We start from the raw sequence: 24,065 nt of genomic DNA, 5'->3' as shown, positions 1-24,065 counted from the left end.
GCCCTGTAGCCAGAAACATATATATCAGCAGCTGCATTAAAAGTGGTTGAAGACCAGGCTTGGCAGTTCGGCTGTACTGTTCCCACTGGAGCAGGATCAAGATGGATTTGCAAATAGTTGGGTCCAAACTGAGGTTGCATGTTGTGTATTGTAACAATGTACTAGATTGCAGCCCCAAGTAAATTACCAGTGGCTGAGATAAATTCAAGCATCCTATCCATCACATTTTTGTATACTATAGTGCGTCACTCTAAGTGGGACGTGTTTGGCCAAACGTGTGCCCCTTGCACACTCTGTCACCGGAAACACACTCTACCTGGCTGATGAGCTCTAACTAGGGCAAACCGGTCCTGGATTGCTTGTTTTCTGGTTCACGGAAGACCTGGCTTTGCAGTTTAACTGGACTGTTCTCATTGGAGCAGTGTCAAGACTGATTTGCATATGTCTGGGTCGAACTTGAGGTGACATGTTGTGCAAAATAATGATAGACTGGGATGCAGTCCCGAGTAATTACCGGTTGCTGAGATTAATTCAAGTATTCCATCCATCACTTTTTTGTATACTATTGAGTCAACACCATAGCAGCTCAGATTCAATTCTGGAAAAGCCAACTCATTTATTATAAGTAGGTACCATTTAATTGGATAATAGCCACACTATTATTTACATCACTTAGAAATAGCAGAAGTCCCGTATGGAGCACTATAGAAACAATCAACTGCATAGCCTATTGGTCTGCCTTTAAGATGAGATGTAAAATAGTCCCTTGTGCATTGCAATGTAAGCAGTTCCTATATGATGCTTTCAACAGTCAATTAGGCCTCAGGTGTGTGTGTATATATATATATATATATATATATATATATATATATATATATATATATATATACACACACACACACATATATATATACACACACACACACATATATATATATATATATATATATATATATATATATATATATAGTATATAATAAGCAATCAATTGCATGAGGTGAGAGAGAACTACTTTTATCGGAGACAAAGCCCACTTTACATATATTTTTTTTAAATAGTACCAATAGTTCTTGCAGACAGCTGTGCTGCCAAGTCAGGTTAAAAATAAAACACTATTATCCTGGCAACTTTTCATTTTTTAGCTTTATACTTAGACTGATTTCCGAAGCACTTGTACAGTGCACACCAGTGTGTACTTGAGTGTGAACTAATGTATTTCTATTCATGAAAATTACCTAGTTATGCAAACAACGGTGACACCAGTATCACAAGCCAGCATGTCTTTTAGGCAGGCTGACACAGTTAGTTGATTAACATGATTTTAACTGGGCGGGCTGTGGATGAAGGAAGCACACACAATAGATCATTGTAAACCATGCACATTCTTATCCAGGAAAGTTTGTCTCAGCCTTCCTTCCTTCGCTGATGCATTCCAGAAAATCTACAAATACCTGGGTAATATGTGATTCAATAGCTAGTTTGTAAAGCTCTAGTCTGGTATTCTTAATATCACCTGCTAAACTGTTAATAAGATGCACATTAAGGGTTTACAGACATCAGAATGGCAGCAGAGTATTTCTTAGATTAAAGGGGTGGCATGATTGATTCAACTTACAAACAACAACATTTACTTTGTAAAGTGTTTCAGTAAAAAATATATTTGTATTTATTAAGACGTTTTACGAAGAGCACTTGACATATATGTGGCGAAGTGCATCAACATTGCATATTGTTAGAATCTAGACTGACAAGTGACTAATTGTGTCCTAATTTTTTTGTATTCTGTGTTGAGTTCAGTTAAAGACAAGTTTGGCTTTCAAAAGAATGGAACCAGTTGGCCTGGGGATGTTTAAAGAATAGAAATATGTAAATATTCAGCATTGGCCCTGCATGCAATGCTCCTTCTTCCCATAGAGGGTTTAATGTCTCTTTCACGGCATGCTCCATCTGGGGCTTGCTTGCTCCTTCAAATATGTTACTATGAAAAGATAAATTAAAGGTCAATCAGTGATAAACAGAGATAACCGTTTCTTCCCTCGCTTGCCCTTTGGCATCCCCACAGGGTGCTTTTTGGCTCTGATCTAAGGCCTCACAGAGGCACAGGAAGAGCAGGAAGTATGCAAGGTTCTAAGTGGCATTTTTGTTTAGGTCGAGCATCAGCGCTCACGCACTGTCTTCAAGACCTGCTGTAATCACTCTACGGAGTGAATTACACCTGCTACTTGCCATTGGTTCACAACTCCATCTTATTTCCTGGCTCCTTATTGGCCGGTGTCCCTGATCCATCACTTTCATTTTTAAGTCAGGATCACCGGCCAACTACAGTTTCCTTACACTGTAGGCCCTTAGCTATTTCTTTGGGGACTACTTTTTTTTTACAAGCGCCTCATTCCGTGCATTCACTTCAATATAGTCCGCACCACTTTCTTTAAATGTGGCTTGTCTAAAGAAAGGTGCGCGGCCGCTGTTAAAGTGAAAGCGCTGAATGGGGCGCTTTTACAAAAAAAGCATTTGTTTGTAAACTTGAGAAACTCCCTGGTGCTGCTAGTAACAGCACCTCGGTTTTCACTTCCCTGCAGGATGCAGCCAATGGCGGACGCACGCCTTTATTTGCAAAATGGCGCACTTCGCCCCACACCAGCATTAATTTTTTATTACCAATGGAGGCCCTGCATAATGTTTACAAAATGCATGGCTTTCCCAACTAACTGCTTCAAGTTCTTAGCGGGAGATCTCTTGATGGCTTGATACTTTGCCTTCCCGAGGACTTAACCATTTCCGACCTCTTTTAATATGTGTGACCAGAAGAATGCCGGGCTCTTGGCAGGAGGGGGCTGCCAGGAGTTTCTCAAGGCTGCTTTGTACAAACCATTCGCAGGACAAGGAAGAGAGCGACAGCGCTGTGAAGTCAGACACGGCCAGCCTGCGAGGCTACTTACAAGTAAGGCTGCTTTTTATTGGTGGAATTTTTTTTTGCTTGCTTGCAATGGCCACTTGGGGTGCCTCTCCACGCTTCAGCCCCTCACTCCTCCCTCCTCGCATCTCCTGCTCTCTACCCCGCCCCGTCAGCACTCGTGTGCTGCGGGGAGCACAAAAACGATTGTAGTTTCAAAGCTTGTTTTTTTGTTCATTCTAGTAGGGAGAAATGTTATTACCTCTTTGAGTGCATTTTATTAATGACTGCTGCTGGCTAGCTTCCCGCTCAAAGGGCAACAAGGTAACATCGCATCCACACTCTGCCATGCACTTAAAAAAACTGTTCCATATTTGGCTTCCTAATACCAGGTCAGCGTTGAGCTTCCTGTTCTCAAACACAGCCTGGCTTACTCACACCAATGGTGAAATCTGCCGTCTTAAACCTTGTTGCATAGTGATCATTTTGCTATTTTGCAGAGTGCGGTAGAATTTGGCGCAGTGTGGTGTTTCTTGGGATCTGGCTTTGATTAGAAGCATGGTGGACATGTTTAACGTTGTCTTTGTGAACTCCCCCGCCTCTCCTCCATGATGCTTTCCTAGAAACTGTTGTGGGGGGGGGGCAGCCTGCTGCAGTGAGCTGAAGTACTCTTGCCACAGGAAGGTCCACCTGTTTGTCCCACCCCTTTCCATGCAGAGGCTTTAATGTGGACATGGCATGCAGCAGCACACTTCCAGGAGCCTCCCTTCTGTTCAAGCTTTTACTTTTCTGCTACATTTCAACCTCCCGCTGCCTCTTAGGAATGATAGGCGTAGGAATATTTCACTTACAGCTTGTTTAATGTCCCAATTGATTTAAGATGAAGGATGTCTGAGAGAAAAGCCATCGAACGATTATTAGATATTAAAAAAAGAGAGAGAAAACACCTGGTCAGCTCTTTGTCAAAGCAGTACACACAATTTTACTAAACTAGCTCCTTTTATTGGGTGAGGTTGCTGTAGTGGTTTTGCTTTGTTTACATTGACCTAGTCCTATTTAGACTAACACAACAGATATCAATGATTTGCAAATGAAAAGACCAGGAATGAAAACATGGAGCCAGGAGGCAGGGCCGGGACTTCATAAAGCTAGGTAAGGCAGTATCCTTTAAACACTGCCACTGCGTTACACCAAAATAAAAGTTTGAAAACAGACATATTTTTTGGGGGGCAGAGGGACCAAGCCAAAGCAAAATCCTATTTTGATTGGAAGACTAAAAATCCTTGCACCCTTCCATACTCTGGCCTCAAAGCAGTTGAGAAATAGATAGTGCAGTCCTTCTACAGTGGTTGTGCTTTTTCAACTCCTGATGTGAAAGTTTGTTACCAGGGCCAGATGGCCCGAGACTACTTGCTCTGCTGCAAAAGTCTTAAACTTGTATAATGAATTGCGCACGTTTCAACTCACTTGTTGCTCTTTTCACACTTTCTTCTTGTAATTGACATGATTAACTTTTATTGGCATTTAGCAGAGCATGCTGGTCCCTGTAGCCCCTTCCGGGCCCGGTAGTCATGTCCTTAACTTTTCAGGCAAAACCACTCATTAATTTCTAAATAATAAGTATAAACGTGTTTAGGTAACTATGTTGCTCTACTTACGTTTCACATGCTTTACTTAATCTTGCATTCCCTATAAGTGTTTGCTTTTTTCAGGATTTTGTTACTTTTTTTCCGACTGCATAGTACTCTTGTCTTCCCACCTCATTACCTATTTCCCATTTTCTGGTTCTCTAGCCCTGCGAGGTCATACAAATGACAATAGCGCTAAGCAAATCTCACTCCGCTGCAAATAAAAAACCAAAAGTAAAAGAGCATTGTCATTTTTAACACCAAAAGCGGCAACTTTTGCAAATGCGAAACCGATTGCATTGCAAATGCTTGTTTCTGTAGTTTTCACTATTTGCCCTTGCTTTAGCCCCTTTGTGGCAAATAAGAGTTTGTAGAGGTGGGATATGTTGTCTGCAGTGTCATTGTGAGTAGACTGTCAAAGGCTACGCGTCATCACTTGCTCCAGCAATTCTCGTTCATGTAAGCCCGTATAGAGGTTGTTTGCTGAGAGTTGGTCAGTTTCGAAAACTTTGATTTGCCACGCAATATCCAGAAGGACACAGCACAGTGGTTCCATCACCTGCCCTCTCTTTGAAACTGCCTTCAGAGTCAAGGTATGCTCTTATCTCTGGGCCACCTACACAGGAATATTTATTGATCCCCTCTAGGACTGGAGACGAGGCTGAGTGTAGAGATTCATGGGCACTAAAATAGCTTAAACTAAATTGATTCCTTTTATGTACCTACAACATTCATGCTCATTTAGACAAGATATTTCCTGCTGGTCGCTACTATCACTCCCTGTGCATTATTATTGGTATCTATCTATCTATCTATCTATCTATCTATCTATCTGTCTGTCTGTCTGTCTGTCTGTCTGTCTGTCTATCTGTCTATCTCCAATGCTCAATATATTGCCTGTCTTTCTCTTAATCCACCTATTTGTTTTTCTGCTGTCTGCCTTTTTGTCTGCTTGTCTATCTGTCTCAATATCTATCAATATTTATGGATGTTGGTCTGCCTATCTTTTAATTTAACGGTATGCATGTTTAATTGTCTGTAGATATGCTTTATTCATTACCCTGCCTGATTAGCCACCTGCCAATCACTTTTCTATCTTTCTGTCTGTCTATTAAGTTGTATCTCTGCCTCGATAACTGTCTTTTTCTCTGGCATAATACTTTATCCGCTTGTCCGCCTGTGCGTGTGTGTCTACCTTTCTGTTTACTTCTGTTCCTACTCCCTACACCCAGCTTTCCCTTCCATATAAGCCCCCTAAGACCCTTGATTCCATCTCCTTATTGATGCAAGTTTCTCTCTATGAGGTATAAGGGAAACGCAGCTTTAGTGCTGAGGACTCCTGGGAAAAAATAAAGGTGTACTCTTAATCAGAGTCCTTCCGCAGAGGTGAGGCGAGTTGTCCTCTTACATTCAAATGGGATGGATGTCAGGGCCGGACTGTCCGTAGCGGGCATCAGGCGTTTCCCCGGAAGGCTGGAATGGTGGGGGCTGGTTTTGCTACGGTGGGGGCCGATTTTGTTACTGGGGGTCAGTTTTGCAGCGGTAGTGTAATATCAGCCTTAATAAAAGCAACAATGCTTCACACTTGCACAGCCCCCAGGGCTGGTCGGGCAAAATTGCCAGGGCTGGCTTGGGTTCAACCTCCAGCCCTGGTGGATGTTACTGTTGGTTATGATCAGGGCCAGATACAGGAACCAATAGCAGCCTGGCAAAAACGATTCAACGCACCCGCTTCTTTCATCTCCTCGCGTACGCTTTCTCTTTCCATCCATCCTTTCTCACTTTCTCTCCTCTCGCCCCTCTCTGATCACGTACTCTCTCCCTTCCCACCTCCCCCCACTCTTTCACTCTCTCTTGAAGCCTTCCTGTGCCTGCTGCAATTAACCTCTAGAACTGGGGAAAGCGACACAAACGCCATGAGCAGAACCAGCTTTCAAAACCGTCCTCCAAGGGCACCAGCCCCCTGTGGAAATGCCCGGTGGAATAAAAGGCCTGTCCCGCGCCGGTTATGATTCATTCCCATCTGGGAGAATTACAGGTTTAGGAGACCATTTTCCCGCTGTGCTCTAAGCACAGGTATAATTTAAACCAAGGAGCCATGTGTACAAAACGGTTTCAGGGCTCGGCTGCAGAATTTAAACTTTCGGATTCGTGTTTTTGCCAGAAACGTTCAGGAATGCGGACCACGATCCTCATTAAATGCCAGCACTCTCTGGAAAAACAAGGTGGGCCTTCATAGCTCGAGCTCCGGCAGTCACATGCCACAGTTCGTTACTGTTATTTGGAGCGTGTGGGGGCGTCTCTTGGGAAAACAGCTTACCCTGCTTTGTTAGCAAACTTCCCTGAATGCCCAAAGTTTGACAGCAGTAGCCTGCGGCGTTTCTTCACTTTCCTTACACGTGGGCTCAGCTAGTGGCTCCCATTAGGGAGACTTCCTGTGCCCATATTCATGTTCATGATGTTTACCTGCACACATGGTGGCCTGCATGTTGCCTAGTAGTTCAGATGCTGTCTCTGAAATCCGCAGAACTGGATTAAATTCTTGGTTCTCACATGTGAGTGAAATTGTGTAAGCCAGAGGAAATCACTTAATCTCCCTGTGCCTATATGTCCAATTTAATGCAATATTCAACATCTAATACCCCCAGTGGATGGACCCAACCTCGTGTTATCTCCTAACAGCCCCTCTCCATGGATTGACTCTACTCCTACCCGGCTAAGGCTAGGGATGTGCTGTTTGAGTATCAATCATATATATTTATTTAGTGGTTTCATAAAGCGCTTTATAGCACCTAGATCACTTCAAAGCTCTGAGCTAGTAGGGGCTGCAGGGACAGACGTTTTCTATCCACACATCCTGTAGTTAGAGACCAAAGTACTCAATCGATAGTTGTAGCAAGGGACTTAAGAACTGAAAGTGGTAGGGCGAGGCACTTGAGGCTGTAAAAGCGCCAGTGGTAGACTTGATGATCAACGTCTAATGCTTGTTACCTGTACCATGTGCCTGCTTCAGCTCTGATGTTACCATGGGCTTCTATGGGAATTAACAAGGGCGTATTATCAAGCCCATTATCGATAAAACTGCGATAATTTTACCACCGTCCTTGATAATATGCCCCCTAGTTTCTTACATATTAGAACAGCAGATGGCAATAGAAACACCTATCTCAACTTCCGACATACAGGCAGGCTTCTATATGTCTCGATGAAAAATTCGCATTTTAATGTATGCATACTCCCACATGTACAAAAAAATCACACAATACTTCACATCCATAATAATGCTTACGGGCAACGTCAAAGTACTGAAGGACTGATTCAAAAAGCTTTCTTGAGGCCTCATTGCACTAACATCTGGAAAAGATGATATTTTATCCATAGCCGGTGTAAACACAATTTCCAAGTATAGCCCAGATTTATTATATTTTGGGCACAATGCAGCGCAGCAACCAACGTTACAGCACTGCATTACAAAGGAGAGAAAACAGCACAGAGCCATATTTAATTATTAAAAATGTCCTGCTCCTGCTGTCAATCTAAAAAGGCTGGTTTGAGGGACGAACAGCCTTGCATCATTATAACTCTAGAAAAACGGTTTACCAGGTCACTGAAACAGAAGGATTGGGGTTGTGCAGTGAGCCTTTTAATAGTAGGAACCCTTCAGCTCATTTACAGCCAGATTCATCAAACAAAAATCCGCTTGCAAAGGGCCAGATTCTGAGAATCTGGCCCTTTGCGAGCGGTATTTTTGCATTTGGGATGCATCATCCCAAATGCAAAAATCGCTAATTAAGAATTTGCTAAATTGCGATTCTTTGCATTTAAGGAATCTCAAATTGAGATTCCTTAAATCCAATGCATGAAAGTGAAAAAAAATAGCGAATTCGCTATTAGGGCACGCGAATTACCATGAAGTACAACTTTATGGAAATTTTCAAAGTTTCATGTTGCGCACACACATGCCCTAAGGGCATGTGTGTGCGCAACATATGTGCACACATCATTTCAGGGGTGCAACAGGGTGTCCTTTGGACACCCCTGCACCCTTGAAATCGCAATCTCAATTTGCGAATCGCTAATTGCGATTAGCAAATTGAGATTGTCTTCCCATTCATTCCTATGGGCCTACAGGCCCATAGGAATGAATGGAGAGATATTCCTTAATTGCGTCTCACAATTTGCGAGTCGCAATTAAGGAATTATTAGAAATCTCTATTTTTTTAGTGATTTTTTGATGCATAGCATTTTGCTATTCCTTAATAGCGATTCGGTATTTTTCGCTATTAAGGATTAGCAAAATGTGTTCTTGATGAATCTGGGGGATAGTGACAACCTTCTGTCTTGTACCCAGTGAAAGCAGAGCCCCCACTTGATGTGGGTAATGGAATATTTATTTAATAGTTACTAAGTAGCTTTAGGAAGTGCTTTGCATTGGGTTTTAGATACTTCTGAGCGCTAAAGGTGAGTCAAGTGTGCAGCGGCGAATGCAGGAATGGTGAAATGAAAGGCCTCACTGCTTACAAAAATACCAAACCCCTCTTTGCCCGACACAACAACATCCAACCTTCTTCATAAGCAGTAAAAAACTTTTGGAAAATACGGTTTGCAAAAATTATGCGCAGCTATGCATGAAGCCATTTATAGCACAATGAAATATGATTCAGTTTACCTGTTTCTCCCACAGCAAAAAGTCATCGAGTCTGACTTGCATTTTTACGAATTGTGAATCGTGTGCATTTTTGCAGGGAGTGTTCCTGTAAGTTAAACGAGTGCTCGCGGCTATTTCCGTCAAACTAACGTTGGCAAAGTACACCTACCATGTTTAATTGCAACATCCATCATAATTGGGCCTATTATGGGCGTTTAAACCAATCAAATCCTGGTTAGCTTTAAAGCCATAAACAACCCCAGATGATCCGCGCTCTGCCTGTTTGTTGCCATCTGCAGTGGCCTCGGCAGCAGCCCGGAGAACGCTGGGGTTGTTAATAGTAATGGGGAGCATGTGGTCTCGCGCAATTATGAGTGGCTGCATTCAATCAGCGCAGCGTAATTACACCCTTTTATGGCTTCATTAAAACAGGGAACATGCTTCCTAATGGAAAATGCCCGTGAATTCCCAGGCCTGTTTACTGCCTCTTCAGGAAGGAAAGCAAAGGAAGCGGACTTTTCACGGGCTTTGTTGCAACGGTGCTGTCAGCCACACCACGTACAATTTGAGAAATTATGGAGGCATTTGGCATTTTTTAAATATGTGTTTACAGGCTGTTTTTCTGAATTAAAACGTACAAATAAATTAAGCAAAAAAATATGGACCTGATTTACCAACAATGTAACTCCAGGAGAGGCATGCTTATGGTATATTTTCAAAAGGTAGCTCGTTTTATGGAGCTGCACAATACCCTCAAACTGCTCAAGAAAATCTACACAAATCACTACCACTTTTTCTGATGAAAATATGGGGGGTTTTGGTGCACTTTCACACACAAGGCCTGATTTATCAAGGTTTTGCGTCGCGCTTCTGTCACGCAAGGGATCACAAGGGCGGCGTAAAACCTAAGTACGATTTATCAAGCCAACACAAGGCCCCCGCATGGCTCTGCAGGGCTTGATAAATCTAGAGTACCGCAAGGCAGTGCAATTCACCGCCTTCCATTGCTAAGCGGCAGGGAGGTGTTCCGCGGGGGGACCTTCCACACTATGTAAATCCATAGCACAATTTACGCAGGTGCTAGGTTGTGCAGAGTACGAACACTGTGTCACAGAATAAGTCGTAGAGAGAATGTGAAGTGGAAACAAATATGGTAGTCTGAATAGAGAGCAACAACAAGATGCTTTTGAAGGGAGTAAATGGATGTGCTGTGAAACAGAAGGGAAGAGCTCGAAAAGTACATTGTGATGCAGGCAGAATACTTATGTGTAGGAACTTTCCTATTTAACACCTCACAAACACCCACGTGCTTAAAGATGACGGTCTGCTGAAATATTGGTGTGAACCGGGAAACAGAAGCACCAGGCAGGCCCAGCACCAACCTGTTGCTTCGTACATGGAAAATGTACTTAGAGCAGTGGCGTCACTAGGGGTGTGCGGGGGTGCTGACCACACCGGGTGACACCATCACATGGGGTGACACCGTGTTCCGCAGTGCTCAGCAGCCGCCGCTGCCACTCCTCAGCTCTCTCCGCCTCCTGCTCTCCGCCAGGCTTCCTCTGTCCTCCTTGCCGAGCGAGGTTCCCCCCGCCCGCTGCTGGAGACTCCCCCTCCTGCTGCCCGAGACCCTTGATAGTGAATGAGTCTACCCCATCATACACCTGCACCTCAAGCGGCCGAGGGGCCCAAGGGAGTATACAAGCTGTAACCTGCCCCTGAGTGACCCCCGTCACATTCACCCACGAGCTTTCATTACCCCAATTTACTTTACATTATTTACCCATACATTTACACGTCACTGCTTTTCACCGCACCTGTGTAGACATCACCACATACATACAAACTAACAGTTCACCTCAGCCCTGCATCACTACTTCTTTATTGGTACATTAGCACTATACGAGGGATCACGTCACCCTGGATGAACCCACATGCCTTGATTGATGGCATAGCAGTAACCTGGGCCCATCATTTTGATAACGCCACAGACCAAAACAACAACTGACTGATGGAATGTGTCTGTTTCTCTTTCTGTTTTTACATTTTGTGAAAGTGCTAACCGTTCCCAGGGCACCGAGGCGCTATACAAAACGGTACCAGTCCAGATCGTTGCATGTACACATTGAATCCGCTCGCTTTACAAACCATGATCTCCAGGTGCTTTAGTTCAAGTGGCGGAATTGATGCAAACGATCTGTTAGCCGACAATGAAGCAATTAAAATGACAATGCAACAGTAGAAGATTATACAACTGTAAAATACATTGCAGCTCAACCCAGCGTTAGCCACCATTTCCTGGAAAGAGGGGGAGGGCGTAGACACACGAGCAAGAGGAGAGAATTTCAACAAAACCAGACAAAACCCGCAAGTGTATATATCTTTTTGATGAATAGATCTGTAGGTTGTCCGAGGTTACCGGGTTTGCAGAACAGAGATGTTAACTCCACCTGTCATCCTTCCGAGGTCGATAACACAGTTTTCATTCACTTTCGTAATAACAAATCACTTTATTTTAAGCACACACACACACTAGTCAGGGTGTGGGAATAGTTATTTCTAGTATCTTTGACTTGCGAGGAGGATCTGTGCCTGGGTCGTTGAGGGGTCCCTGCCTAGGCCAAAGATTGGTGTGATGGGGTGTGCCTCTTCAAGGAGTTTCAGAAGAAGTTCCAGAAACTCTGATGTTCAATGAAGGTCTTATGCCAGAGTTTGGTGATGAGGGTCCTACCTGGTGCAGGGGTTCTTGAGGAAGATTCTATCCGTGCCAGTGGTTCTCATGTGTCTGAGGCTGGCAAATGATAGGTAAGGGAGGGCCCTGTATGTGCCAGAGGGGGACTGAAAAATGTCTAACGATGCCAGAGGTTAGCAAAGACATTTATGCGTGCCAGGGGCTGGTGAAGAGAACCATCGCGGCCGTGCCTGAGGGTTGGACTAGTCCGATCTGTGCCAGGGGCTAGTATATAGAGTGAACGCTGTTGCGGACTCGGAGGAGGTTCATCATGGATTCATGGGGTAAGTCGTGAGGGGTGACACCTTGAGTTTCCCGCACTGGGTGACACCAACCCTAGTTACGCCCCTGACTTAGAGCACCAGTCCAGCAGCAAAGTTCCTGCTTGTGATTAAGGAGGTGCATGGGTTCTAGAGCAGAGTGGCTAGATTTTTAAACTCTTTCGCCAGTACTAGCGCTTGACTTTAGCTGTGATGATGCATTTCCCCAACTGAAGGGGAGCAGGTTCATGCACACAAGGCCTTCTGCTAGGAGTAACTTTCCATGGACAGCAACCTCAGAAGATGCTGTTGTGCCGACACTGATCAGCTGAAGTTGAACTCTGGTAGTGCTAGTTTTGTATTTATTTACTTAATTATATAGGAATTCTTATAAATCATACTCAGCCTGAGGCCATCAGCTTGCTGTGCTTAAGAACAGTCTGAGTTAGAGGACTGTTAAGAAATAGGTCATCAATTCCTCTCTGAATCCCGGGTTAGGAGCCGCTCTGGTGGGGATGGTGATGCTGTCCCATATCCTGGGATGCTGAAAGGACCTGCCTTCTGGGCTATTTCCTAGGTCTACAAAACCAAAAACAAACCACAGGTTTATGCTTATAACACGTTGCTAAACACTGACCACTTGATATTGAGCAATAAAGGCTTCTGATATTTCCAGAACAAAAAACTGGAGAATGAAAGCGTCCTTTCGGTAAATCTGCAAACAGTTATTGTTGTGCAAAGCAGATGGGCCCGATTCACAGAATGAACTTAAGACTAAATCCTAAACTTACTACTATTTGGTATTCACAGAATGCACTTACTAGTTTCGGGATTCACAGAGTGAACTTACTACTTTCGGGATTCACAGAATAAACGTACTACTTTCGGTATTCACAGAATAGATTTAAGACTACTAACTCTAAGTCCGAAATCGGGGAGTAAATTACGGCCCGGAGGCGGAGCTTCCGGCTTGAGGGCGGAGCTTGCGGCCCGGAGGCGGAGCTTCCGGCCCAGAGTCGGAGCTTGCGGCCCAGAGTTGGAGATTTCAGCATGGCAAAAATCCCCACCTCCGAGCCGGAAGCTCCGCCTCCGGGCCGGAAGCTTCGCCCCCAAGCCGGAAGCTCCGCCTCCGGGCCGTAATTTACTCCCCGATTTCGGACTTAGAGTTAGTAGTCTTAAATCTATTCTGTGAATACCGAAAGTAGTAAGTTTATTCTGTGAATCCCGAAAGTAGTAAGTTCACTCTGTGAATCCCGAAAGTAGTAAGTGCATTCTGTGAATACCAAATAGTAGTAAGTTTAGGATTTAGTCTTAAGTTCATTCTGTGAATCGGGCCCGATGTGTTTCATGAGCTGCGGTTTGGCTATAAAGCATTAATTGCGCTTAATGAGATCTTTTCTGTGCAACATTTTTTTCTGGCACAGTAAAAAAAAAAAAGTGCGAGCCCAACTGGAGTGACAGATTCCAATTGTGGGATTCAGCCCAAGAACCAAGTGAGCAGCCAGGGCACGAGGCTGTTAAATGTCACAGGATTGTAAAACAATGACATGCTCTTTGGAGAACCGGCGTGAGCGGCGCTGACAGAGTACACAGAACACTGCAGACGGCATGGTTACTTTCTCTGTCAATTCAAAGGCAAGGCTTTGGAGTAACCCAGGACAGAAGCCGTGTCAGCCAAAATTCGAAAAATGTGAAGAGTCATGCAGTTTTCCAAGCCATTCATTCCAAGCTTGTGCCGCATTCCAGATGTGAGGCGTTGGTTGGAACAAGGACTTCAATCAGGACCTCAGACCCTGCTCCCTGGGCGTGGAGAAATATTGTCCAAGTTCCAAAGCATATTTGTTGGAAGATCTCATACCTCGTGCATGTAGGTTGCCCTGACGACCCTAGGCCTGCAGCTAACTAAGAACTGGGCCTGTGGGCCTGTGACCTTAAAGGATCCTTTACCTTCACACATGATGTGTGTGACACAGGCCTTCCATGAACTGCTGCTCTTATTTTGCTGCATGAGAGGTTCATGTGTTACTTATTCTATATTTTCTTGATGCCACTGTATACTCAATTTTCTACATCCCTTTCAGGCCCTTATGATAAAGCCACACATTTTGATTGGTTTTGTATCGTGCTGGAGAATTTTTTGTTGACCCACCATCCCTCCCTGCTTCTGATCTGAACTCCTCTCACTGCTAGGTTTTATATTTGCAGTTAGTTAATATCTAATCTGAATCATAAACATTGATACTTAAGATACTAATTACCGCTTTGTTAAGCGTAAATATGTGATAAACAGTTTATTTACAGTATTACACTGTGGAATATTATAGTGTAACTAATTATTGAGTTTTGCATTAACAGTTATACTTTCTCTTTGATATTGAATACATTTTATGAATTAATATACTTGCTGTTATAAAAACTGGGCATGATTCTCACAGGTTTTGCTTTTAGTTCGTGTGGGTTACCTTGTTATGGACTGCTGGGTCATGACTAACTACATTGCTTTACCTTTTGCATTGTAAGCTCATTTCACAAAGCAATTTGTACACATACAATGAACTTAAATGCACTAAGAATAAAAATGTACTGATAATTAGAATTGGAACTTCATGTTTTCTATTAAAAAAACGTGAATTTTTTCTTAGAATGCGATCGACTCACATGTAATATTGCACCAAGATTGTGCAAGATTACTTGTGAGAAAATCTGCTTCTCATTGAGCGTTGCAAGTCAGGATGCTTTGGAAAATTGGCGAACGGCCATGATCATGTGATTTTGTGAATAGCAACAAATGTATTGAAATACACTTTCCCATTCTGGATGTAATTAAAGATTTACATTTTTTTTTTAAAACAAGTTTAAATCTCCACAAATTGGTGAAAATACCTGTTACAGGAAGGGTTTTCTCCAAGGTGAATATTATTTTGCTTGTGGAATTTTTTTTTTTTAAAGTGCAGTGGCATGCTTGCCATACTTTTGAGCATATATCAATCGTTACGCATGCAGTAATATGTAAATAACAAAAGAACTTCCCAGCTGCTCCTGCAACTTTCACATACACTTAAGGGAGTAGAATTTTCACTCGTGTTTAGCTCTGATCTCTCCAGCCTCAAGTCTTCTACAACATTAACAATAAAAATACCTACACGTATGCACACATACAGAGGCTTTCAGTCAGCCCTCCTTGGCCACTGGTCTCTTCAAGTGTAATTCACATGTTGCTTCCGCCCACCACAGCATACAGCAAAGAGCTATAGGTCAGTTCACTTCATCCAGTGTCTCTCTTGCACTATGAGTGACAGCATATTGCCTGATCAAATGCACACAACCACCTGACAATGAGTGCACTTTTGTGCCAAGGTTGGTGTGCCTGGGCTGTTGTGCCACCCTTGCATTTTTATATTTTTCAATTGTTTGCCGAGTTTTTGTGAATATTGCATAGATTTCAAAGGCTAGATAGTTGGGTGGAAAGACACACAGTTTTCAGGTATCATCTGTGGATGAAATTAAATCGGATGAGCTTAAGGCAGGCATGTATAGAGACAAGGCATACTTATTGTAGGGCCAGTTCAGTGCCTCGATAACACCCAGATCTTTGTCCCACTTAGCTCTCAGAAAGTCATTGTTTTTAGTCTGTTGACTCATCGTCTATTTCCCAGTGTCAACAACATCTGAGTGAATGCATCTATTGGCGGCTACTTCCGCTCTCTGCCCTTGTGAGTGCCATGTCTGTGGTTAGTGTCATCAGTGTTAGGACCTGTCCTCAGGGGAGATCATATGTTTGCGATAGTTTGGCAAAGGGCATGAGGGGATCAGTAACATTTAGATCTTCTGCGAGCTTAGCATAAAAATGTTAGTTGCTTCCCAAACAATTGCTTGCAGAAGATGGTTGCAGAAGATGGTTGCCAATTAGTGAAAAAGGACCGACCTTAAAGCAAATCTAATGTTTCCCTTCACAATGATTCATCACTCTAAAGCACTGGTTCTTAATCGGAGGTCTGCAGACCCCTAGATGTCTGCAACACCTATTCCGGTGGTCCACAACTCTTTAGAAAATTAGGTAATATCAGCAGTTTAATAAATTATATATGCATAAAAAGTAAAATGTAAGACTATAAATTTTAAAACATTCTGTAAATATTAAGTATTGTAAAACTGGAGGCTAAAAGTTAAGTTGATATCTGCTTGGTTCATACCAGAAGCACAAGTGCAGCAAACAAAATCTTTGGTGGCCACGAGTATGCACGGGACACCAGTATGCACGGGTAAAAAACAGAGCCTGCACAAGGAGGAAAACAAGCAAAGAGAAATGCTAAAGACTTGCACATCACTTTCCCTTTTAGAAATAAAGCCACATTTTAAAAAGCTCCAACCTTTCCATTAAAATTAACATTCCAATCATTATATGTTTTTTGTGACCTATATATCTCATAATTTATTAATTTGTTTGTATTCTTTTGAGGTATAAATAGTACAAATTGCTTAAGCCAGAGTTCCCGGCTTCTAGCAGTTATTAAGTGGACTTCCTCAAAAGGTTAAGAATTGCTGGCCTGGAGTTTCAATATACCACTGTAAATCTTCTAAATGACAAGCAAAGTCTACGAAGCTGAGTTATTTTTTTCTGAAGACATTACTATTATTAATTGTAAGGAAGTTAACTCTGGATTGCTATGCTCAGAACCAGGGTTGGACTAAAAGAGAAATTATGCCAAGGCACCAAAAAAAAAAGTGGCCTCTAATTAGCAAAGTAAATAGCTAGAAAAGTGGCACAGATGTTCAAATCAGGGAAGGTTTGAACTTGTAAAGACACGCTGTATAAGTGTTTTGCAAAGTATGGAGCACTACGTGTATTCGTGTTTGCTGCAGGCAATATTTGAGGTAATGTGAGGGAAACAAACAGTAAAAAATCGCCCACCAGACCATAAAAACAGGCCAACAAACAGCCCAAACACTGACATGTCATACCAGCCCTTTGGGCATTGGCAGGTTGCCCTACAGACCAATCCGAGCCTGCGCAGAACTTCCTGAACCCTTTTTAGGTTTCGCCTAGCGAAGGCTGCGCTTGTTAGGTTTCGCCTAGCGAAGGCTGCACTTGCGCAGCTCTCGCTGGGAGAAAACTGATGTTTCAGAGAGTGGGGTTTGAACCCGCCCCTCTTCTCCATTGGCTGGCTTCCTTAACGGAGGCCAGCCATTGGAGGAGAGGGGCATCACTCCGTTTAAGCCCCGTATTTTTGGGATTCGGGGGGGTGTTTTTAACTTTCTTTCTCTTTTCTTTCTCTCCTCTTCCCATTGGCTGGAATTTTACCTTCCAGCCAATGGTAAGAGGAGATAAAGAAAAACACACCCCCGAATACCAAAATGACGCTGCGTTTCTCCGAGGCATTTCTGCTGGGCCTCGGAGAAACGTGGTGGTGTTTCCGGAGCTGTTACATGAGGTAAAAGTGACAATTGTGAGCAAACAATACATGAGGTAGCAAACAGTGCATTCAAAGTAATTGAATTCTTAACTGTATCAACTTGCAAGGAAGTACCTGTGTTGCTGGGGCAGCTGCAAGACAGCCATGTCATCTCCTAGCCACCCAAGCTCCGGGTCTGTCTCCTTCCGGACATAGACCTACGTTAAGCTTTGGGAACGGGGAAGACTCCGAATACAGGTTACGCATGCCACTGCTATTCCCAACCCCTCTTAGACCGAGTGAAGTCACTTTCTGATACCACAAGATCAGCCACGACGAGAGGGATAGAGTGCCGCCACCCGGGAGACACCTGACATCCGGGCACACAGGTCTGTGTTTTCTGTAGGACATACAGCTTTCGGGCACTGGGGAGGCTCGGTACTTCCACATCCGGACACGACACAGTAGCAGGTACACCCGGTGCGGACTTCCCGCCGGTACCCGAGGCAGCAGCGCGTCCGCCCGAAGCCGCCCGCACTGACCAAAGCTGGAGGAAGGCAGTCCCGCCCCCCGGAGACCGAGGCACGGCGGGGGTGGCATGGCGGATAAGGAAGGTATGGGTTAGGCCAAGGTAGTTTAAGAAGCGCTCTGGGTGCTGAGGCTGGTTGGTTGGGGTCGCTTGGTTTAAGCTGAGGAGAGTGGAGATAGTGGGGTGGTCTGTGGCTGGGAAGCTAGGGTCGGTGTGACGGGAGAGGTACTGGGGGTGCTTTGAAAGAAGTTTAGGATGGGCTCGTTGCCGTAAGGATGCTTTGAAAGAAGTTTAGGATGGGCTCGTTGCCGTAAGGATGGGCTCTATGCAAATAACGTGGGATCATTTGGCTAGTTGGGGCTAACGCGTCGTGGGAGTGAGGTGTGCAGTTGGAGTATAGGGAAAAAGAAGCGTAGTCGGCTGATAGGCATGTGTTTGAGGCCCCTTTCTTAAGTTGGGAAGCTATTATGTGCACGTGGTATTCTATTCATACTGTGCAGGTTGAGAATGTTTGTTTGTTTCCCTTTTTGTGGCTGCCTATGTTCCCAATCAGACTGTTATTCATTCGTGTATTAGATTTCGGCTTTGTGGTGGGCTTCTGGTACGAACAGGAACGCTAATATAGAGCTAGTGACTGTTTTGTCGCTCCGTGCTCCTCCACCACCAACAGCTCAGCGCCCGGGCGGGCGCCATTTTCTGCAGGGAAGCTCAGAAGCTCACCAGGTCAGTTCGGGGGCGGACTACAGGACTATCGGACCACCAAGAGCCTGCTTTTAGATGCTGCTGAGCCCCCCACGCACAACGCCACCCCCCACAGCCCCCCACCCACCTGTTGCCCCGTGCTCGCTTTTCAGCCCCCCCACCCCCTGTTGCCTCGGTGTGCTCGCTTTTCTGCCCCCCAACCCCCTGTTCCTCGTTGTGCTCGCTTTTCTGCCCCCCCGTTCCCTCATTGTGCTCGCTTTTTTGCCCCCCCTGTTCCTCATTGTGTGTGTGGCTCTGTGTGTGTGTGGGGGGGTGTGAGTGTGTGGGGGGTGTTGTGTGTGTGTGTGTGGGGGGAGTTTTTGTGTGTGGGAGGCGTTGACTGTGTGTGGGGCTCTGTGTGTGTGTGGGGCTCTGTGTGTGTGTGGGGCCCTGTGTGTGTGTGGGGCTCTGTGTGTGTGTGTGGGGCTCTGTGTGTGTGTGTGTGGGGCTCTGTGTGTGTGTGGGGCTCTGTGTGTGTGTGTGGGGCTCTGTGTGTGTGTGTGGGGCTCTGTGTGTGTGTGTGGGGGGCGCTGTGTGTGTGTGGGGCTGTGTGTGTGTGGGGGGGGCTCTGTGTGTGTGGAGGGCTCTGTATGTGCGTGGGGCTCTGTGTGTGTGTGGGGCTCTGTGTGTGTGTGTGGGAGGGCTCTGTGTGTGTGTGTGGGGCTCTGTGGGTGTGTGGGGGGCTCTGTGTGTGTGGGGGGCTCTGTGTGTGTGTGTGTGGATCTCTGTGTATGTATGTGTGTGTGGCTCTCTGTCTGTGTGTGTGTGTGGGGGGCTCTCTGTCTGTGTGTGTGTGTGGGGGGAGGGCTCTGTGTGTGTGGGGCTGTGTGTGTGTGTGTGTGTGGGGCTGTCTGTGTGTGTGGGGGGGGCTCTGTGTGTGTGTGGCTCTGTGTGTGTGTGGAGCTCTGTGTGTGTGTGGGGGCTCTCTGTGTGTGTGTGCGGGGGGGCTCTGTGTGTGTGTGTGTAGGGGCTCTCTGTGTGTGTGTGTGGGGGCTCTGTGTGTGTGTGTGGGGGGGCTCTCTGTGTGTGTGGGACTCTGTGTGTGTATGGGGGGCTCTCTGTGGGTGTAAATGCAATAGGTCTCGCGTTTGCGAGAGATTAAGCTATTGACATTGTACATGACAATGCCATTTATTTATCTGTTTTCAAAACCAACACATAAATAAAAATGTTGTCATTTACAATGCCAATATCTCTAACTTTGGCAAAGGCGAGACCGTTGCATTGTAAATGCTTGTTTTGATGTCACGTCAGATGATGGTTGAAAGCTGCAGGACAATGTATATGCTGCAGGAGGAACAATTAACAAGAGCACCCTGGGGCTTAACAAAGGGCAGAGTCTCTAGAGAGGTGCCTAGGCTGAGCTTTTATTCCATTCTGTAAACTAATAACAGCATCTAACCCTTCACCTTTCAATAGAAGACCTACATAGGCTAGAATACACAGGTACGGTGCTTTGTTTGCTACTACAAAGGTAAAACACTTAGCATTGGCTGCCACAATCTGTGCCATTATATCCGTGGATGGAACTGTGCATTATCCTTTAATAAGGAGGCAATGGCCCACCACTCAATCGCGTTTCATGTGACTAGCATGGTTCTTTAATAGCAGACACAGAAAAAAACAAAGTTATTGAATGTGGACAGTTTCTTTTCTGCCAAAAAGCTAATGAGGTTATGAATGTTTGCCACTGGTTCCTTATTAAATCGACACATCACATCGCGCCTGAAGCAGGCACCACCAAAGGGCATCCCTAGGTTCATCAGGTGAGCATATATCCTATAGACGGTCTTTGGAACGCTGCAGATGTACCAATTAGGCCGAGTTAATAAGACAGGCATATTCAGATGAGCACACCATGCCTGACAGGCTAACCTCATTAATCACCAATGAGTCCCCATTACCGTGAAATATAAAAGTACTTCTTCTGAAAGGTGTAAAACTCTTCCAGCCTTAGATGCTGTATTTTGTGACACCTTTTGCAAACTGGGCCAGGGCTAAAGCTAGGATGGCACTGAAATGGAAAATAACATCACACTCTGGGAAATAGGGCCAGTCAGGGGCCACTCTCCAAAGAATTGCCCAGTGGTCTGACTAAGAGGTAATTGGTGATGATTATTTATATTCCTATGAAGTAGTTTTGGGATATTTTTGCTAACATTTGTGTGGGCACTTGCATGGCATATACAGAACAACACATAGCATCTAATTACTATACATTGCTCTGAAAGACCACCCATGCAAATGTTAGTAAATAAAAACCTGATGAGTGCGTAATTGGTTACTGTGCAGAACTTGAGGGGTCCATCTCCACCATGTTCTCCATTATGAAATGAATTGTGTTTAATGGAAGATGCAATATAGGGACCACATGGTTAATAGAGCATTAAAAAGAGATTAGGGAATCCATGTTTTTCAGGTCTTGGCTGCAGGCAGATTTAGATGTTTGTGGATAGAGCCGTTGATTCCAGTATGCAAAAAGTAGGCTTTGGGTCAGCCCCTTGCTCATGATTGGACAGGACTGTTTTCTATCTGACTTATAGGGGTATGTGAAATTCATGTAATTTGCTTTTGCATACTTGTGTAAAATTTCAGCAAAATTATGATAAATGAAAATTCTTCATTTCGTGCTATATTTTAGTTGGAAGTACTTTCTCACATTTATTTTTTCATGTGAGGACTCATCTAAACAATGCACAATAAACAACAGCTGGTCACTTTCTGTTGTTCCCGGGCATCCAAGGTAAATTCTTAGAGCAAATGGTGCTATTCACTGTACATTTTTAAAGTGAATGGCACACATTTATGTTGTTCCCGGGCATCCAAGGTAAATTCTTAGAGCAAATGGTGCCATTCACTGTACATTTTTAAAGTGAATGGCACACATTTATGGCGAATAGTGTAATGGCATAATTTGAGGATTTTCAGGTAACAAGAGCAACATGCAATTCGTGAAATTATGTGAATTAAGTGAACATAATTAACATGTTGCCCAGGGCTACTCACTCCCCTTCCCTGGATTCAATGGCTTTCCGCCTCCCTATTCTTGTTATTGTCACACTCAGGAGCATTTCTGTATCACAGTGTTCTGATTGGGCAAGTTAACATGCTTTTCTGGCATAAATAAGGCTCTCTTTATTATGCCTGGGCTAAATATGTTGCCTATCCTTATGCTTTCCAAAAAATGATAATAAAAATGCATACATCCTGTAAGAAAGTGGGTTATTAGTTGTGAAGGATGTGAGTCCTTAACAAGTAATACTTTTGCAACTTTCCTTCTGTCGGTGAATCCAATGCCACAATGTACCACTTGATTCTCTCAGGGTGTCAAGGCAGATCAGTCCTAGGTCTACTCAGATGAGTTGGTGTGGTCTAGTACTCCAGCCCGTAGACACACAACAAGCAACATCCATTACATTATTGTCCAGTCATTGTTTTTTTCACTTATGAAAAAGAAAGTACATTACCATGCTTTAATCAAATACCTATAATGGTACAATCCTTACAGTTCACACCACGAGCAATCCCTGAACCATAAGATCACATACACTTCCCACAGACACTAGACAAAATATAATGGGGTGTACTTTTCAAAAGACAAGTCTACTGACAGGACTAGCATCATATTAATTAAAGACAAAATGTGTCATGATAAATAAGAGTAACACCATTAAGACTACCTAGAATGGAATTCTTTTATAATGACGTTAGTAAATATCTTATTGGTTAGGTATTAGTCAGTGCACAACCAAACGTATAAGCTCTTAGCTAAACTGCCATTGATACATGGACGAATCACTTAATCACCGGCACAGTTTTGATACTAGCATGACATGTAAATATCGGGCACTGTTACCGAAAACTTTTTGAACCAATACCGCACAGGATATAAACACACCAAGGGCTATATAATCAAGCAAGGGCGATACATTATCGCCGTTTTTATCGGCAGGAAACTGCCGCTAAAGCAACGATAATGGGCTTGATAATATGCCCTTGTGAATTCCCATAGCAGCTCAGGTTCTGGTGTTAACCTGGGCTGCTATGGGAATTCACAAGGGCATATTATCAGCCCATTATCGCCGCTTTAGCGGCAGTTTCCTCCCGATAACAGCGGCGATAATGTATCGCCCTGGCTTAATAATATGCCCCCAGGTACGCAGGACATAATGTTATCGGCATGTAATCGTAGCTTTAGGTGCATCTTTACCAATGTTTACAACCGTGAGAAAACGTGTGTTAATTTACTAATAAACTCACTCACGGAGATATGCACAAAAGAGACACGACACGGCTACAAAGAAAGAGACGACCGGTGTGCAAAAGTGGCATGACACAGGCACAAACGCACTCGGGCACTTATAGTCTGATATTTAGAAACTTTAAGAAACAATCAATGGGCATGACATGATCACGAAGCTCTATAATTTACTTAAAATATTGATTATATGTGGTCCCTCTTGTATATTTAGCAATGGCTTTAAATTATTATTTACAGAATACCCCTTGATGAAGGCCCTAGGAGTCGAAATGCATTGGGATTTGTTAAAGGTCCGCTGGAATATGTAATGTTGGAACTACAAAAGAATTTAAAACATGAATGAAAAACTATAGAGAATAAAACAACGTTATTCATAACTCATGGTTTGAGTTTCATTGAGTCACGTTGGGGTACCAAAGATGAAATAACCTCATTGAGAGGACATCAAACCAGTGCCCTGGGGACATACTCCACATCAGTGGAGATGCGGCTTCACTGATTAGTCAATATCTGCAATCATACACTGCATGTGAGAAGTGGAGTGGTTTCTTCAGGCCTCCTTGGCTTCTGAATTTTGCAATTGTTGTTTTGATGCTCTCCCTCACACAGGTCCTGCCCTTCTCCTGGGCCTGGGGCATTCCTCAGTAGCAACCATAGTCACTGTCCCCTCCTGCCTGCACCCTCCATGTCCCATGCCATCATTTGGATGCTTTTAGCGCACTTGGGACACTTGAGGTCATTGAACCCCTCCTTATGGTGGTCACACTCCTGCAGGCCCAGTCCGCTCCTGCATCCTCCCCAGAAGTTCTATCCCTCCACTGTCCCAAGAGGGTGTAGGGGGACCTGCACCACTGGCCTTGGAAAATAAAGTCCTAGTCCCTGAGTGCCAACTGTTATCAGAAATCCATGAGCCCATCTTTGCTGTGGGGTCAGGTGTATTCCGTCTTCCGGATGGGCATTCCCCTAGCACCACTTACCTCAGGT

At 44.2% G+C, this 24,065-nt stretch overlaps 1 protein-coding gene across 4 annotated transcripts in view; it reads left to right on the top strand.

Annotated features, from left to right (window-relative positions):
• DCLK1 (doublecortin like kinase 1) overlaps positions 1-24,065 on the top strand; it is a 1,138,541-nt gene that overhangs the window by 992,500 nt on the left and 121,976 nt on the right. The window lies entirely within an intron of this gene.

This window comes from Lissotriton helveticus, chromosome 8 (assembly GCF_964261635.1).
Source record: "Lissotriton helveticus chromosome 8, aLisHel1.1, whole genome shotgun sequence".
NCBI classification, from domain to species: Eukaryota; Metazoa; Chordata; class Amphibia; order Caudata; family Salamandridae; genus Lissotriton; species Lissotriton helveticus.
The sequence above is the reverse complement of the archived record's forward strand: the minus strand, read 5'-3'. Positions and strand labels throughout refer to the sequence as shown.